The 14,449-nt window shown below is 29.1% G+C and overlaps 1 pseudogene; it reads right to left on the reverse strand.

Annotated features, from left to right (window-relative positions):
- Nucleotides 1–585: 585 nt before the first annotated feature.
- On the reverse strand, nt 586–8,053 carry LOC132950330 (trehalase-like; annotated as a pseudogene).
- Between the last annotated feature and the right edge of the window lie 6,396 nt (nt 8,054–14,449).

Consider the following 14,449-nt stretch of genomic DNA (forward strand, 5'->3'; position numbering starts at 1 on the left):
TAAATTTAAGATTTGAAAATGTAATATAAGATTACTCATAAGTTTGTCAACCTTTATCAAAAAAAAAATGTCTAGAAGAAACTTAAATTAAATTTTTATGAGCGTCTGAAATTTATATTTTTACAACATTTGATATTTACTCGATTTCTCATGTAACAATTTTCTTATTTTATTGTAATTAAAAAACGAATGACTGTAGATACTTGAAAATTTCACTGAATGTTTATATTAGCATTTTCTATACACCATAATATGTTGAAAATATTTTGACTCTTTTTGAGGTGTTTACGGACATTGTCAGTTTTCAATTTTTTTAGTTTTTTTTTCTATAAATATCAATAAATTTTTATTTGTTGGGTAAAAAAGCGTGAAAATTTAATATAAGGCTCCTGATATATCGTTCTAATAGCAGTTGAAAAATATTAAAAATACATATGCACAATTTTTTTTTATAAGCATTTAAAGTTCAAATTTTGACAACATTTATCAAATTTATAATTTATTAATTATTTTGTGGTTAAAAATTCATAAATTTTAAACTTTTATGGCTAAGGATTGAAAATTTAAAACAAGGCTCCAGGTAAATAGGTTATATATAAATTACTTTATTCACAATAATATCATCAAATATACTTGGAAAAATCATAGGCTGACTGACCGTTTTCGCTCAGAATCGTTTTTCTTATACAATGATATTATATCATTAAATTCAAATTTAACACCATCCATTACAGTGACCCACTTGTAACCTTCTGTACAGCAGAGCGACATCCTCTTATCCACCTTTTTATCATTATTATTCTTTAAAATTATTAGTTTCTTGTATTCGTCATAACAGGTTTTGGCTGTTATCTCCCAGTTGTCAATCGAAGCCGTGGATTGGTATATTTTGAGAAATTCTAGAATGATTCCATTGGTCCACCCGAATCCATTCTGGATTGGATACTCTCCAGAACTAAGTCCCATTTGCCCAGGAAGATCCACTCGGTACTGTCAAAACATTTGGTGAATTAGTATACTCGATAACCAACGACAATATGATTTATTTAAATAAGTTTGCAGATGTAATTACAAGAAAATATGTTCTGTATTATAACAGGGAAGACATTGAAGCAGCAAAACACCTTCAAACTGTAAGTGAAAAAGAAAACTTTTACTCTGAGATCAAGGCTGCAGCGGAATCTGGTTGGGACTTTTCGAGCCGTTGGTTCATCCTAAATGGAACAAATAAAGGTAAATAACTTACTAGTTACTATAATATAATTATATTATATTGCAAAATTACAAGCTACCTATTTTGTCTGTCACGTGAACCAGCTAGGGCATAATACACCTAATCCGATTAGACTAATCGTGATTCGTAAATTAGTAACACTCACTTAATAGTCACTACCCTGCAGTATTATATAACTTGTATTGTATATTAAACTACCCATACAACTATATTATACTATACATACCTAATATATAGTAATACCTATTATATATCAACAGAATATAATCATTAATCTGCACAAATCAATAATATTCTTGGACATTTTTATGAATTATAATACCTATCTAATATTTCATACCGCAACATAATTTTAAATAAATCTGTATAAAATTAGCTCGAACTTAACACGTTAAATTAGTTAAGAATACAACAGTTAAGTTAAAAATTAGTTACAAAAAAAATTAACGAATTATTTAACTTAATTACTATTAACTTAATATTTTAACTTAATTTTAATTTTTAACTCGTTTATGTCTAGCCTATAGGTTATAATATGTAACAACTTACACTATTGGTTCAATATTTTTTAAACTATAGTTGACATACCAAAAATATCATTATTTTATACAAATGGATTTAGATTTCTATTTATAATACCCACCTAATCAACAATTTTAAATATATATATTTCTGTAAAAGTAATGTAAATATGTAATTAATAATTATAAATCCAACATTAATTTTTTATTTATAATATTTAGGTATTTGTTAAGTATTCCGAATGAATTAATGAATTTAACACTACATGCAAGTCTATAAGGATTTTTTATGTGAACTAGCTTGGATTAAATTTATTAAATAGTTATAATATTAAGTAATATGTATAAGGAGAGCTATATATACAAAGGCTCTAATCAATTTTGTAACTATATGAAATAGATAACGATATAATATTATATAACATATTTGTTCAGAACTATACATTAAAGGTGATTTGAGAAATGTTCGGAAGTTAATTTGTTTGTTAAGTGTCATAATGAGGATACCAGGTAAGTATTTTTTAAGAAAATAACAAAACTGAAATTTTTTTGAACATAAATCACTATTTAATAGTAGGTAAGTTTTGCGAATAATTTTTCAAACTATAGATTTTATTCTACAGGTACCTAACTATATAATTAATATATTGTTATATACTACCTACACATTTTCCGGCACACGCGTGGTATAGGTAGGCAGCAAAAAGCAAAATATAGGCTTATAAAATAAAAGTGTATTTTGTAAAATAATATTAATGATTGTAAGAAATAAAAACAATTTATACCTCATAATATTCACTTGAGCTATAGATACAAGGAAAAATGTCCGGTAGAATTATAAATACAAAGAAGTAACTAGTAAGTACGCTGAGCCCAAATCTATTGTTTTAAAATAAATGGCGGTTTTATTTTATTATTACAATTACAGTAACAGAAAAAACTTTTTTTACCGATTATTAAGCAAACGCAGAAAGCACAATTCATTGTGAACGGTTTTAAGCGTCGTTGGAAATATATATAATAAATACAAAAACTAGTAAGTTATTTACCTTAATTTGTTCCATTTAGGATGAACAAACGGCTCGAAAAGTCCCAACCAGATTCCGCTGCTGCCTCGATCTCAGAGTAAAAGTTTTCTTTTTCACTTACAGTTTAAAGGTGTTTTGCTGCCTCAATGTCTTCCCTGTTATAATACAGAACATATTTTGAAATTATAAACATTTGAAATGTAGATATTTACCAATAACTCAAATATATATAAAATTTATATTCTAATATAAAGATGCCCGTGCCATAGAAAAATGTGAAATTATAACAAAACGTGAACTATTAATTCCACCCATGCTAGTGTTTAAGCAGAAATTATCAGTAACATAAATAAATATTTATAAGCCCATAAATTAAATTTGAGATAACATCTATGAAAGACAAAACTGAATTTACCTGTATGATTCGGGTCGTGGTCCTGTGGACGAATCCTTATAAACTGCAAGCGTGTAATTTTTTCCATGTTTATTAATTGTTACATTGTGCTGAGTTATCCAATATTTGAACTCAACTTCCAAATGTTGAATATTGTCAATAACGAATTGTATATCGTTAGTCGCATCTAGATAACTTTTTACCATGGGGGTGAGCATAGGTGGTTGTGACCGCTTACCATAATAAATTCTGCCTCCATTCGGAACGTATCCATAAGTTTTTAGCATTGAGATATAATTACTAATCATTCCTTTAGCCGTCAAATTCATTTCGCATATCAATAAACCTCTAATAATCCAGAATGAATCCCAATAGTAAATTTCACGGAACCTACCACCAGCTAGGTATTATAATGGGATTTGGGACGTAAATTAATGAATAGTTCGTGGGATTTAAGCGTACGTCATCTTTGATCGTTCTTCCTAGATCTTTCCATATATCATTTATTCCAGATGCCCAAGCACTTAAATGCGTATCCTTAATGCTTTCAAGGAATTTTGGTTTACAATTCCAATCAGTAGGAATCCATTTTTCAAATTCAGAACCTTCTTTATCGAAACATTTGGTGATGAAACCAATCAGTGTGTCATTGTTTGGATTATTTTTCCACTCTGTGGTGTTCAAGAAATTTGTAATATGATCAAGGAGGCATTTCGTTTTCATGTCCACAAAAGTCTTAGAATCATTGTATATTCTAGACATTTGTACGGTATGCAGAAATGTTCCGTTACAGTAAATTTGACTGAAACAAACATATTATATTAATATAACTCATGCAATTAAATTCAACTGTTTTTAATTAATCACTACTATTCATTTTATATTAATAATATTCACTGTAACTAAATGTAAATTTCTTTTTTGAAACTATTATCTACTTTTTTTTTATGTAAGACATATTGTGTTATTTTTGAAGATAATTCTTCTTAAAGTTTAAGTTTAAAGGTATCAAACATAAACTATAAATAGAACTTACAAGTACACATATTTTCATTAAAGGTTTTATCAGATATTTGATTTTTCAATTTAATAGATGTAAAAATATATACAAAACTCTTGCATAAAAGTAAGGATAATTATTAAGATATCTAATTAACTGAAATCACGATTTTTTTTCTCGATATATTTTGGTCAGATTAAAGCTTATCTATTTTATGTTCGACATAAACTTAGTAGGTACCTACACCCAATTTTTTCATTTCAATTATGTGATAGCTAAGATATTAATAAACATCGTTATCGCATTATGCAAATTATCTAATATTATGTTTGTAAATAGTTTATTAATTAATAAAGAGAAAATAGATTCTGAGGATAAATCTCTATGTGTACTGTAGTTCTGAGATTATAAAATAAATATTCTTAACTTATAAAATTATATATTAATTTAAAATAATATTAGTATGGTCATATACACGCGTTTAGATTTATTGACAATGTCGTATTTTCCAAAACCTATTTATTGCTGAATTTTAAATTACCTCTCATAAATCATATAGTTTAAAAATTAAACTAATAAATCTATTTGTTTTTACATTTTATTTTTTTTATGTTGGTAACCACCTCAAATAATAATATAAAGAGGAATATTATACATGTAGTACAAAAACTTTCAAAAAGAGAAGTGTATTTTGTTTAATAAAAAATATCTGTAAAATTTAGCTCAATATAGCATTTATGTACTTATGGGTATGGCTGTGAAGGCTGTAGACCACCTGAAATGTAAGAGAACATGTTCAAAAAGTTTTTTTATTTATGCATGTTATTTGTTTATAACATTATATTATTTATTTCAATTATTATTTTATTATTACTCGTACTTAACTATATGTATCTGAAAAAAATTCCCCAAAAGCACGCCTGATAAATAATTAAAATATACCCAATATATCACCCTCTAAAACATATTTTATTTATCTTAAACATTCAAGTTCCTCTGTATTCTTTTGTTTGGGTGCATTATCATTCAAAAAATCAGTGACAAGTGACAACTAAATACGCTAAAGATAATAATATGATATAAACCCATATAATATAGAGTATAGGAGTGTATCTAATATTATGGATCACTGCAATAGTATATGGCATATTATGATATATTTATACTATAGATAAATAGGTAGGTACTATCTATAATCGCGCATGATTATAACGGAAAAAGTAAAATGTAAAATCGTAATTTATGCTATCATCATTCACCACAATAATGATAATAACAGGTCATAAAATATTTATATGTTGTACAATTTTATTATTATTCTATAATGTGCACACGGGATATTCTACAACACACTCCGTGACTCCGAGGAATGGCCCTATATGACATTGGACATAATTTTTTTTTATAAAATTACTCATTATTAATACATTTCAATCATTTAGCTTAAATGCTGAATGATAATACACCATTCAAATTTTAAATTTTGTTTTAAATATTAAACGAGTAGAATTTAATTTATTTTGTTATGAGCGACTAAAGATTAAATTATAAAGAAATTTGTCAATATTTCAAAAAAAATATAATTATTTTGTTGTTATAATTAATGTATTCAAACTTAATTTGTGTAGGTAAGACATTAAAATTGAATACGGATTTCCTCATAAATGAAACCCAAAAATCTAACTAAACATTTTATAACAATTTTATTTTTTAGACATTAAATTTAAAATTATGATAAAACTTGATTTTTAAATGAAGAATTACTAATTATTTATTGTTATTCAAAAATAATAATCGTGAGGACTTGAAACTTTTACGTAGGTATATCATTTAACTTTAGGTACACAATGGAATTAAAAAAATCATTAGATTAATTTCAAGCTAACTGTTACTTATTTATTTATAACTACTAATTTAATACTATTTTAGTAAACCTTTGATAGTCATTATATTATTTTATATATAATTAAAAACAAATAAATTATTTATTTTATATTTCATTAGGTAATAATCGTTCATTTAATAATTAATATAGGTATTAAAATATTTAGAATTAAAATAATACACATTTTTATTCATTTATCTGTATTTTTTAATACAATTATTATAAAAATGTTTTTTTACTTGACTGCTGTGCGCTGCATTTCCCGGTCGCGACCAGTATCAGTTCTTGCAAACCCATTAAAAATAAAAATATGGCCGTATACCAAATAACGTTTTAATAAAAAATTTGCGTCCGCTGTGATAAAAAAGTGTGAGTCTTTGACCTGGCCAATTTTAATTCTGTAAAAATCTTAAGGTTGACTGACATTAACTTCAAGAACTTAATCGTGACGTGTTTTTAAATATAAGTTCCTGACTTAAATAATATGGTTAAGTAAAATTGTGTACAATTTGCACATATTGTTTATTACCTACGATATTTTTTTGAACGACTTTATTGGAACACCTTAAATAAAATACAATATCATATAAAACACATAACGATGTATTGCTGTAATATAATTTTAATTGTTATACTATAGACCTAACCTATAATAAAAACATAAAGAATAGTGGCGAACATTTTAAAATATATTGTATTAAAAACCTTAGCTAATTGTATTCTGAAACTTTTGTCGAAGTTGATATCTTATTTTATGTTTATGTACTTCCCGTGATGTCCAATTACTATTCTACATTTATGTACCTATGATTATTATTAGTTTTTTTCTAAATTACCCATGGAGAAAAAATATTTTTTAATTTCACAAGCCTTAAAATCAGAATTATTCTTAAAAAATGTATTAAAAAAACAAATATAATTTTTCAATTATATAATATATATTATATTAAGTTGTAATCATAGGTAACCTAGCTCTATCACATTAACGTCTAATTATTTATAGATACCTATTCCATATACATATAATAAAATGCTAATATTCCAAATTGTCTGTTCCAATACAGCCTTAAGAGTGAAATATGATTTTTATTTTTATTTGTTATTATTACACTTCTATTCAGGTATTAGTAAAATAAAATAAAAAAATTGTTTTCCAGAGTTTGGCAATAAATTATTTTTGAATACAAATTATATAAACTATTATAAACTTATTACTGATAGCTTATTAATGATAAATATTTATAATTTTTACATTTAAACATGTGATATCTTTTATTGTCATAGAATATCTTTAAGACAGGTTTTATTTCACAAAAAAAAAAATTTTTAAAATATATTTTATAAAAAATTCTAATTTTTTTTTTTTGGTTTTATAATGATTTAACAACTATACATTTATTTAATTTTATGTATCAAATTAATTTGTCTTAAGTAAACTGTAATTATTTATATCATTAACTAGGTAATTCAAGTATTATTTAAATTAACAATATTATTAATATGTCCTGATGAAAAAACTCGGTTAGTACCATGTCCATGGCGAAAACAATTATAATTTCCATTTCTAACAAGTGCCATTTAAATTGTAAAAAAAAACAAAATAATTACTTTAAAAAAAATAGAATATTAAATTATATGTACTTATACCACCAAAAAAAATGATAAAATCACAATATTATTTTGGCATCTTACCAACGATATGTGAATTTGTACCAAAAGAACGCAATTAACGGAATTAAAAAACAACAAAAATATAATTCAAGACCAATTTTACCTGTTACAAGCGGTAGATAACGGAACATATTCTGAACAACTCCAAGTTCCAAAAGTGTAAAATACGAGGAAAATTATAAAATGTTTTACGTTCATCATCTTTAGTGAGCTTGTAGTTTTTTTCCGTTGGTTAAGGGTGTTGAAGAATGACCCGTGAAACTGACAGCTATCCACAGCGTCATGCGAGGCTTTATAATATTATGATAAATTGATAGGTACCCCACTATTAGCTTGAAGAATTTGGTGGGACACTTTTATTTTTTGTCATTCTAACCAAAGATTAGATTTACTATAGGTATCTGTAGTTTACGTCATATCTGAGCTAAATTTTTAATATTATATTATACCTACATATTTGATAATAAGTACCAGAGGTGCCTGTATAAAAAAACAACAGACCAACTCCCATATTATTATTTAACACAATCTCTTCCCCAAAATAAATCCTCGGCATTCAGCTTGCCGTTGCGTGTAACAAAGCCTATGAGCTCCACCGGCTTGGCCCTCGGGTCATCACGCGGTGCGGCTCATAGGTCACGACGAAAGTGTTCGCCTTTGGTCGTGGGTGGTTTTTGGAAGTCTCACAAACTACCAGATTCTCACAGATAATATAAGTATACAACTTATTCTTACAACATATTCCTTATATGACAATTATATGCTGAACAATTGTATATTGTGTATATGATTTTTATTTGTATCCTAAATTAATAATTAGTGTTTAGTACATGAAATATAATGCATTAAGTTATTTTGAAATTACCTAATGGTTAATATTATTGTCTATTATTTTATTTTATTTAGTTTTGTGTCTGTGTACACGGTAAGTAGTCAAAATAATGCTTTGATTTTCTACTTCAGTATCTTGTTTGATGGGAAAGTGAATATTCATGGTGCATTGAGGAGATCAAAATTTAATATTCCCAAAAGTTTTCAAAAGTGTCGGGAAAACAACATACAAATTAAGGAAAAACGGGACTTTTTACGCAAAGTCGGTTTTCCACAAAATCGATTATGGTTTTGGTGTAACTCTAAAACAAATGAACGTACATGCAATTTTCACTGGTTGTTTATATTCGCATTTTCTATGCACAATCAAATTTTCAAAATATTTAAATTTGTTTTGAAACTGTTTAGGAACATTTTAAGTTTCCAATTTTATTAGTCTTTTTTTCTGATGTAGGTATTAGTTTCAGAGACCCGTGTGGCGCTCCCGTGTCGATTTTGTACTGCTATTATAGAGGAGAATGGAGGGAAAATGGATAGGAGCGCGGCGGCAGAGCTGTCGCTGCGTTATCACAACTTCTTATCACATTTAACGATATTTTTAAAAATTTTCAAGATTTCTTCAGATTTTTCGTCTTTACCCCGTCTGAGGACTTTCTGCGTCCCCACTCGGACTGATTTCGCGTTTCCCGCTAAATTTAAAGGCCGCGTGCGGCCGTACTTTGTTCCCGGCGGGCCCGCTGCGGCGGAGATAACGTGCAAACCGAGTGCCGCCGTCGCGCGTGTTTATCGATAATTTTTTAGAAGTCGAGTTTTAGCCCTTTTTAACACGTTTTGGGGCCCCGCTCGCCAGTTATTCACGTTGCTCTCTAAATCTATAGGCCGCGCCCGGCCGTACTTCCTTCGCGACTAGTCCTGGGGCGGAGCAGCGTCGCGGAAAGCAGACGGCCAATATCGCCGCCGTCGTGTAGGTATTACTATATACAGGCCTAAATACATGCGTCGGAGGATTTGATTTTTTTTCTCGAATTTCACGTATTCAACGTCTGAGAACGGACGAGCACGTCCACCGCTAACCGACGCCCTTTGATGGATGTTTAAATCGCGTTCGGAATTTGCCGGGACGCCGAAACGGTTTAAGAGTCATAGATTTGACTCCAATTCTCAACTCGATAGGTAGGTAGGTTTTGGCGTCGGTGCGAATATGCGGCGGCCGTGCTAATCCGAATTTTTGTTTCGCGTTTTTTTTTTTGTCATTTACCTTTCACCATCACTTCCACCTTATCATATTTAACGAAAATTTTCAAATTTTTTTCAAAGTTCGAGTATTCCGCCCTCACGGACTTCGCACGACCCCGTTTGCGTTTTATTTGCGTTCCCGGCTAAATTTATAGTACTTCGTTTGTGACGAGTCCCGGGGCGGATTGACATCGCGGAGAGTCGAGAGCGGAGAGCTTCGTTATTACTATGTACAGGCATGAATATATATATATATATAATATAATATCATTTAATATATGCGTCGAAGAGTTACATGTCTTTTTTTGATTCAATAAACTGCGTTATTATATTATATTATTTTACTGCCCTTTGTCCTCGGTTTAGTCTCAACACTTGATGTCTTAGCTCGGGGCGACGGCCGATGTCAAATAATACTTCTGGGGAGAGTGTAATAAATATGTGAGTGAGTTAATTTATCAAATAGCTTGGTATAATACCTCGGTCACGCCGTGGGTTGCTTATATTGATATTGATATATTTCATTTAAAATTTGGATTTGAATCGGTCCGTAGGTACATGCATATCATAATGAATATAAATGTATGATTAAGATTTGATACGGTGGGTGGGTTGGGTTGTTTAAATTATATAACAATATCCTAGCTCGAGTCGACGATGGATGTCACCGAAACGTTTATCGACAACGTTCGAATACTTCAACGCAGAGATTATTACAATATATACAGTCGAGTCGATTGGTCGATATGAGTATACTATAGGTAGGTATGAGTATACAATCAAATTGATAAATAGATCAATAAATAAATGAAAATAATTAAATGATATACACAGCTATTACTTCTATTATCTACATTTATTGAGCAACGCAACTCAATCGTTTGACATGGGCTCGATTGCGGGATTCTTTCTTTTGAAATAGACAATATATTATATTATACTGTATAGTAGACGTTCGTGAACTTAGCGGCACTCATGTAACAGAACTCAACTAAACCAATCCAACAATTTTGTTGGACGTTTGTTGGACATTGTTGGAAAGGTTTTACAATTTGTTGGACCGCCATTAAAAAGTTAGGAGCAATTTTCCAAAACCGCCGCTAAGTTCACACCAACGGCCAACATTAAATCAAACACATAAAAAACTGTACAAAACTGTTCTTCACGGTTTGTTGGACATTGTTGGAAAGGTCCCAACATTTGTTGGAACTCCATTTATTTTATACGAATTTTTGAAAAAGTGCCGCTAACTTCACACCAACGGCCAACTTTTTTTAAAAAATCCAAAAGCCTTCCAAAACTCTTGTAAACGGTTTGTTGGACGTTGTTGGAAAGATCCCACCATTTGTTGGAACTCCATTTATTTTTTACGAATTTTTAAAAAAGTGCCACTCGGCCAACTTTTTTAAAAGTTCCAAAAGCCAACCAAAACGGTTCTATATGGTTTGTTGGACGTTGTTGGAAAGGTTTTACAATTTGTTGGACCGCCATTTAAAAGTTAGGAGCAATTTTCCAAAACCGCCGCTAAGTTCACACCAACGGCCAACATTAAATCAAACACATCAAAAACTGTACAAAACTGTTCTTCACGGTTTGTTGGACATTGTTGGAAAGGTCCCAACATTTGTTGGAACTCCATTTAATTTATACGAATTTTTGAAAAAGTGCCGCTAACTTCACACCAACGGCCAACTTTTTTTAAAAAATCCAAAAGCCTTCCAAAACTCTTGTAAACGGTTTGTTGGACGTTGTTGGAAAGATCCCACCATTTGTTGGAACTCCATTTATTTTTTACGAATTTTTAAAAAAGTGCCACTCGGCCAACTTTTTTAAAAGTTCCAAAAGCCAACCAAAACGGTTCTATATGGTTTGTTGGACGTTGTTGGAAAGGTTTTACAATTTGTTGGACCGCCATTTAAAAGTTAGGAGCAAATTTCCAAAACTACCGCTAAGTTCACACCAACGGCCAACATTAAATCAAACACATCAAAAACTGTACAAAACTGTTCTTCACGGTTTGTTGGACATTGTTGGAAAGGTCCCAACATTTGTTGGATCTCCATTTATTTTTTACGAATTTTTAAAAAAGTGCCACTTGGCCAACTTTTTTAAAAGTTCCAAAAGCCAACCAAAACGGTTCTATATGGTTTGTTGGACGTTGTTGGAAAGGTTTTACAATTTGTTGGAACGCCATTTAAAAGTTAGGAGCAAATTTCCAAAACTACCGCTAAGTTCACACCAACGGCCAACATTAAATCAAACACATCAAAAACTGTACGAAACTGTTCTCCACGGTTTGTTGGACGTTGTTGGAAAGATCCCACCATTTGTTGGAACTCCATTTATTATTTACGAATTTTTAAAAAAGTGCCACTCGGCCAACTTTTTTAAAAGTTCCAAAAGCCAACCAAAACGGTTCTATATGGTTTGTTGGACGTTGTTGGAAAGGTTTTACAATTTGTTGGACTGCCATTTAAAAGTTAGGAGCAAAGTTCCAAAACTACCGCTAAGTTCACACCAACGGCCAACATTAAATCAAACACATCAAAAACTGTACAAAACTGTTCTTCACGGTTTGTTGGACATTGTTGGAAAGGTCCCAACATTTGTTGGATCTCCATTTATTTTTTACGAATTTTTAAAAAAGTGCCACTCGGCCAACTTTTTTAAAAGTTCCAAAAGCCAACCAAAACGGTTCTATATGGTTTGTTGGACGTTGTTGGAAAGGTTTTACAATTTGTTGGAACGCCATTTAAAAGTTAGGAGCAAATTTCCAAAACTACCGCTAAGTTCACACCAACGGCCAACATTAAATCAAACACATCAAAAACTGTACGAAACTGTTCTTCACGGTTTGTTGGACATTGTTGGAAAGGTCCCGCCATTTGTTGGAACTCCATTTTTTTTTACGAATTTTTGAAAAAGTGCCAGGAGATAGTATTATAGTATACTATATATTTTTATGTAACAACGTATTTTTAATTTTTTTGATAATTCTCATGTTTAAATAATTTCAACAAAATATAAATTATAATATAGTTATATATTATTCAAAAAAATAAGGTATAAATTAAAAAATTTACTTCTAACGCATATTAAAAAATTATAAAAAAAATTTCTCTTTGCATAAATAAAATACTTACCTATAACTTTTAAATTAATATTTTTTATATATTCAAAACCTTTGAAATCTGAATCAAAATAAAATACTTACCAATTACATTATAAAATAAAATAAAGCATTAATACAAAATTGAAAGTTATTATTTTTAAATCTTTATATAAAAAACTGTATGTGGTACTATACGCATTGTATCTTTAATTTTTTTAACTGCGCGAGTGAGATCGTCATGCTGTTCCCACTGTCCACTTAGGCGTCTTACATATGCTACATAATGACCTATTCCGCTTAAGCCACTTGGTTCTATGAAGGCAGTTATTCCTGTGAGACGGTACCTGAATATAAATTATTATATGTTATTTATTTATTAATTTATTTTATCACTTGTTTAATTTAAATACATTTTATTTTATTATGTATTTAGAAAAATAAATGATCTATCACAGTATTTTTTAAAAGTAAATTAGATAATTAGATTTTATTTAAAAAAATGTAAAACGCAAAACTATACATATTTATGTATTTATTTTACAATCAACTTTAAACATTCATATTTCTTTGTATATTTATGTTTAGCTTAATTGAATATTGCCAATATTGGTCGTATTATGATATACAAATTCATTAAACTTTTATTGACAATTTAACTTAATTGGAACGAAATTTAATTTACTCATAATTTGTTGGGTATGACACTTAGATACAAGAATAAAAATAAGTTGTTTTATAAAAACATTAATAGTTAAACTTTTTTTTACATATCATATTTCCTCGTTTTTTTCAAATTTAAATTAATTTCACATAATATTTAAAGTATTTTAATTTGCATGCCATATTATTACCTGTTTTATTTGTATTTAAATATTCTTACTTATTGCTTTCTATGGAAATTTCCTCGGAAACATCATTAAGATAACACATCAATGTATTGTTGCTATCAAATGTATCCATCACGGTTTCTATAATTACGTGGTGGCCCAATGTTTTTGTTATTGTTTGTGTACCTTTGCATCCATCTCTTAAACATGGCCGTTTGTAAAATGCTAATTGTGATGGATACATAGTTACAGCGTTCTGCATATTATTAAATGAACCTATATAATATAACAATAAATTAATATTTTAATAGGAATAATATGATTACTTTCATCACTAAATATTTTTATTTTAATAAAATTACCTTCGACTAATTTCATGAGATCAATCGGGAATAGTGGTAATCCTGTCACTGTTTGATTACATTTATGATTGCTACATGTATTGAATTGATTTATACTTGGTGATTCCAGAAATAGTTTTTCAACTAATATATTTGTGTTAGCTTTAGCATCAAATTGAACGACATGTGCAAGTTCCACATTGCTTTTTGTATACTGTTTTACAATTGAAATGCGTTTTTTATAAAAATCCATGTTAGTGCCATTCATAACCAAGTAGTATGCTAATTTCATCATTTCGCATTCAGATGCTCTTGCAACATTTGCATATGTTACGGAATCGATTATACTTGTAGCCAAAATTTGTAAAA

This window comes from Metopolophium dirhodum, chromosome 1 (assembly GCF_019925205.1).
Source record: "Metopolophium dirhodum isolate CAU chromosome 1, ASM1992520v1, whole genome shotgun sequence".
Classification (NCBI taxonomy): Eukaryota; Metazoa; Arthropoda; class Insecta; order Hemiptera; family Aphididae; genus Metopolophium; species Metopolophium dirhodum.